The sequence below is a fragment of the Marmota flaviventris genome, chromosome 5 (assembly GCF_047511675.1).
Source record: "Marmota flaviventris isolate mMarFla1 chromosome 5, mMarFla1.hap1, whole genome shotgun sequence".
Lineage (NCBI taxonomy): Eukaryota > Metazoa > Chordata > Mammalia > Rodentia > Sciuridae > Marmota > Marmota flaviventris.
This window is the reverse complement of record NC_092502.1, coordinates 17,451,571-17,456,937: the sequence shown is the minus strand read 5'-3', so window position 1 is coordinate 17,456,937 and position 5,367 is coordinate 17,451,571. Positions and strand designations below refer to the sequence as shown.

The 5,367-nt window shown below is 36.5% G+C and overlaps 1 non-coding gene across 1 annotated transcript; it reads left to right on the top strand.

The window, feature by feature from the left end:
- The first annotated feature begins 3,665 nt into the window (after positions 1-3,665).
- Positions 3,666-3,772, top strand: LOC139705947 (U6 spliceosomal RNA). The gene has a single exon (XR_011707675.1). It is a non-coding gene; the product is annotated as a U6 spliceosomal RNA (small nuclear RNA).
- The last annotated feature ends 1,595 nt before the right edge of the window (positions 3,773-5,367 follow it).

The window sequence follows — 5,367 nt, the reverse complement described above, 5'->3', positions numbered from 1 at the left end:
GTAATGATCCCTGCACTTTTTTTTTCTTTTAAATGATACTGACCTTTGGAAGTGACAGTCAGAAAGTCTCCCTTTTATACCCATCACTGTGTTTCCACTGGGTGAACTTGCTCTGTCCTAGCAAAAGGGTAGGTAAATATGAAGCCTCATTTGGTAACAGTGGTGATCACCATGTTCTGCATTTGTTAAGGCTCATTTCTGCTTTATTTTACTTTATATTTTGAAATGAACAACTCTGTTGGATGATACTTTGGCAAGATGGAAGCATCCTGTTCTCCATCAATGTTTCATCCAGTGTGCTGGATGAACCCTGTCTGAATCGAGTATATTGGAACTGCAAAATTGTGATTTTTAGATTTCTGGCATCCCTTCCACACTTTCTAGTTTCAATTCTTCTTTACTTTGAGTCTCCTGTAGCAATAAAAAAAAAAAAAACAAAGCTTAAATTCCCTTGATTCGGCTTATGTAAAACATAAAGCCTTCTAGGCAAAAGTGAGCATCAGTGTTCTTTTTATCTGTCTAGGCTCCTGCCTTTCCTGAGTTTTTGGCTTAAATAGTGCTTACTTTCTTGGAAATCATCCATAGGCTGAAGAATATTTTAAAATTTTCTCTAGATTGTTCAGGGTAAATGTAAATGTGTTCTTTTATCTCTGATTATATCTTCTTTTTTTTTTCTAGTAGGTTGAACAGTTTTCTTTTTCTTCCTTTGTTTGAAAGTTTTATACACTGCATCTACCTTTTAACATGCATATTTAACAGGAGATCTAAAGTCAATTTACTTCCTCTCTTCCTGGAGGATTCAAAAATGAAAGCTTTTACATATTATTTGTTTGAGGATATTTTGATTTTTACCTTGTTTTTCCTTCCCACCGGAAATCACCTGTGTTCTAACATAAGGTCATGGACTGATTTGTGTCCCCTACAAGTTCATAGGGTGAAGCCCTAATACCACCATGTGACTGGGGTATAAGTCCTTCATAAAAGTGGCTACAGTTAAATGAAACCACAGGGTGAGGCTCCAATCCAATGGGATCAGTATCCCCGGTTATGTATGTGCCCCTCATATGCACCACAAAAAGGGCCCTGTGTGGGACAGGAGAAGATGGCCATCTTCAAGACCAGGAGAGAGGCCCCACCAGGAACCAGCCCTACTGGCTCTGAAGCTGGTGCTTTCAACCTCTAGACTTATGATAAGTCTATATCATTCGCCAAAAGTCTGTTGGCGAAGCCACTGTTACGGTTTAGGTATGCCGTGTCCCCCAGAGCTCTTGTGTTAGGCAAGGCAAGAATTTTCAGAGGTCAAAATACCCTTTCCCACCTGTGATTGTTCTTGTCAGGTCTTTTGGTCACAGCAATGCAAAAGGTATCTAAAATAGCCATCCAATGTATGGTGTTTTGTTAGAGCAACCTGAACAGACTAATATATACAGTCGATGCTCCTTCAATTCAGCAGTCTGCAAGCTCCTCTCATTTTAAATTCCTTCCTTCTGAGATTAACTTCTTCCATGGAGCGTACTTTTGGGTAGTTCTTATAGAGACACTTCCCTCAAGACTGTCTCTTTTATTCTTGACTGAAAATTCTTCATCCTCCGCCCCCTCGTTTCAGAGTAAAAGTTTAACTGAGTTTTGATCATCAATGATTTCTTTCAACACCTTAGCTTTTTATTCTAGTATATTCTAGACACCACCGTTGCTACTTAAAGTTTCATTAAAGATGTAATTATCTTTATAAATAAAGTAACTTATTTCTTTGCCATGGATTTATTGCTGTTCATTGTCTCTATGTTCATTGTGTCTAGTTGTGGGTTTTGTTGTGTTTTATTTTTTTCCATCATATTCTGAATATTTCCTGAATCTTAGGATTCTTGCATTTATTCAGTTATGGGAAATTCTTGGACTGTAGCCATTTTTAATATATTACTTTTCCCATTTTTAATTCTTTTGTTTGCATAATACTGAAAATACATGAATTCTCACTGTATCATCAATGTCTCCGAACTTTTCTTCCAATTATCTATGTATGCTCACTCCTTTCTTCACATACACATTTTACTAAATCTCTCTTCAGTCATTCCCCCACCCCCAGAAGTTTAGCTTGATTCTTCTTAATTTCTCAGATATTTTTTATAATTTGAGCTAGTCTTTGGGATTAGAACCCATGGTGTTCCCTTTCCTTTCTTAACACACTCATCTCAAGCTTGCTTTACCTGATAGCTTCTTATCTGAAGTTTGTGTTTGTGGGGTCTGCTGACTTCCCTTGTGGTCTGTGGTTTCTTTGAGGGCTTTGTGTTCCCTGGGTTTTTCTCTAGGAAGCCTTTTTCTCTCCGTTCAGGCATATTCTTTGGGGATTTGAAATTGCTTTTGCCAAATGCCTTTTCTGATTATTACCACTCCTTTCACCTTCACCTTCCATCTCGGACATGTGTTGATCTAGCAGGTGATTTAAATCTGAACCCCAGGCATCAGCGTTCTCATGGAAGCGGATTTTTTCCCAATCAGAATCCAACCTTGAGTTTTCCTTCTTTTATCCTTAAACCTCTGGGTGCACTTATTTACATTTACTGACTTAATAATCATCCAAATATCCTTGTTTCATCTGAGAAAGAAGGTATTGCTTTTTGGTAGCAGGAAGATTTTTTAGTCAACAAAACCATATAAATGGAAGTTCACGGTGGTGGTTACACCATCTCAAATTGAATGGTCACCTTACAAGAAGCAAGGCTGGCAGCAACTTCACTGGGAATATACAGAGAGCTAAACAAGGCCATTTCCATTCATAATTTATATAAGGAAGACATTTAATCATTATTATGCAGGCATTAAACAAAACTGCCGATAGTCCTACTCTCACAGTGCTTACTGATTTTCACAGTGTCTACCCTCTTACAAATATCTGATTGCAAACTATCAGTGGTTTACCAGCTAACTCACAAAATTCCTGAAAATTTAACAACTGGTTTGGGCATGCTAACCACTAAATTGAATACCTATTCCTGTGTGTGTGTGTGTGTGTGTGTAATGAAGTTTTTCACTTATCCTATCACTTATTCTAGTTCTGTATGTACTGGTTTGTTTCTTTCCTGATGAAATAAAAATGAATTTTAAATTTATTTTAAATAAATTTTAAATTTAATCTGGGCTGGGGTTGTAGTTCAGGGGTAGAGCATTTCCCTAAGTTGTGTGAGGCACTGGATTTGTTTCTCAGTGCCACATATAAATAAATAAATAGAGTTCATTGACAAAAAAATTTTTTTAAATTAATTAAAATTATAGTTTATGCTTCAGAACAAGGATCAATAAATTTTATCTATAAAGTGGTAGGTAATAATTAGTTTAGTCTTTGCTGGTTACATAGAGTTTCTGTTGCATATTCCTCTTTTTCTCCCTCCCTTTCCTCTCCCTTTTTTCCAACTCTTTAAAATGTATAGCTCATTCATAGCTGGATTTAATTCAGGACTGTGTCTTCTGACCTTTGCCTCTGCTAACAAAGCTTTGTGATTATTATTGCCTTAAGACAAACTTTTGTTGAAACATCTTAGAGATAATAAGATAAGCATTGTCTGGGGCTGGGGTTGTGGCTCAGTGGTAGAGTGTTCCCCTAGCACATCAGAGGCACTGGGTTCAAACTTCAGCACCATATAAAAATGAAATAAAGATATTGTGTCGTGCTCGCTTCGGCAGCACATATACTAAAATTGGAACGATACAGAGAAGATTAGCATGGCCCCTGCGCAAGGATGACACGCAAATTCGTGAAGCGTTCCATATTTTTAAGCCAATCAGGATAACAGCTGATCTGTCAACACAGACTCTGAAAGCTAGAAGATCCTGGAATAACATATTTCAAACACTGAAAGAAAATGGGTTCCAACCAAGAATTGTGTATCCAGCGAAATTAAGCTTCAGGATGGAAGATGAAATTAAAACCTTCCACGATAAACAAAAGTTTAAAGAATTCGCAGCTAGAAAACCATCTCTTCAAAACATCCTCGCCAAAGCATTACAGGAAGAGGAAATGGAAAATAACAATGAAAACCAACAGTGGGAGGTAGGACAGTAAAGGGGGGGGGGAATAATCAAAGAGGAAAACAAACCATGTTTAGTAACAGAAATAAACAAATATGGCTGGAAGAACAACCCATATCTCAATAATAACCCTAAATGTTAATGGCTTAAACTCACCAATTAAGAGACACAGGCTAGTAGAATGGATCACAAAACAAGACCCAACAATATGCTGCCTACAGGAGACGCATTTGATAGGAAAAGACATACATAGGCTGAAGGTGAAAGGTTGGGAAAAATCATATCACTCATATGGACTTCGGAAACAAGCAGGAGTGTCCATACTCATATCAAATAAAATAGATTTCAAGCCAAAGTTAATCAAAAGAGATAAAGAGGGACACTACATACTGCTTAAGGGAACCATACAACAACAAGACATAACAATCATAAATATTTATGCCCCAAACAATGGTGCAGCTATGTTCGTCAAACAAACTCTTCTCAAGTTCAAGAGTCTAATAGATCACCATACCATAATCATGGGAGACTTCAACACACCTCTCTCGCCACTGGACAGATCTTCCAAACAAAAGTTGAATAAGGAAACTATAGAACTCAATAACACTATTAATAACCTAGACCTAATTGACATATATAGAATATACCACCCAACATCAAGCAGTTACACTTTTTTCTCAGCAGCACATGGATCCTTCTCAAAAATAGATCATATATTATGTCACAGGGCAACTCTTAGACAATATAAAGGAGTAGAGATAATACCATGCATCTTATCTGATCATAATGGAATGAAACTGAAAATCAACGATAAAAGAAGGAAGGAAAAAGCATACATCACTTGGAGAATGAACAATAGGTTACTGAATGATCAATGGGTTATAGAAGACATCAAGAAGGAAATTAAAAAATTCTTAGAGATAAATGAAAACACAGACACAACATATCGGAATCTATGGGACACATTGAAAGCAGTTCTAAGAGGAAAATTCATTGCTTGGAGTTCATTCCTTAAAAAAAGAAAAAACCAACAAATAAATGATCTCATACTTCATCTCAAAATCCTTGAAAAAGAAGAGCAAAACAACAGCAAAAGAAGTAGAAGGCAAGAAATAATTAAAATCAGAGCTGAAATTAATGAAATCGAAACAAAAGAAACAATTGAAAAAATTGACAAAACTAAAAGTTGGTTCTTTGAAAAAATAAACAAAATCGACAGACCCTTAGCGATGCTAGCGAAGAGAAGAAGAGAGAGAACTCAAATTACTAGCATACGGGATGAAAAAGGCAATATCACAACAGACACTTCAGAAATACAGAAGATAATCAAAAACTATTTTG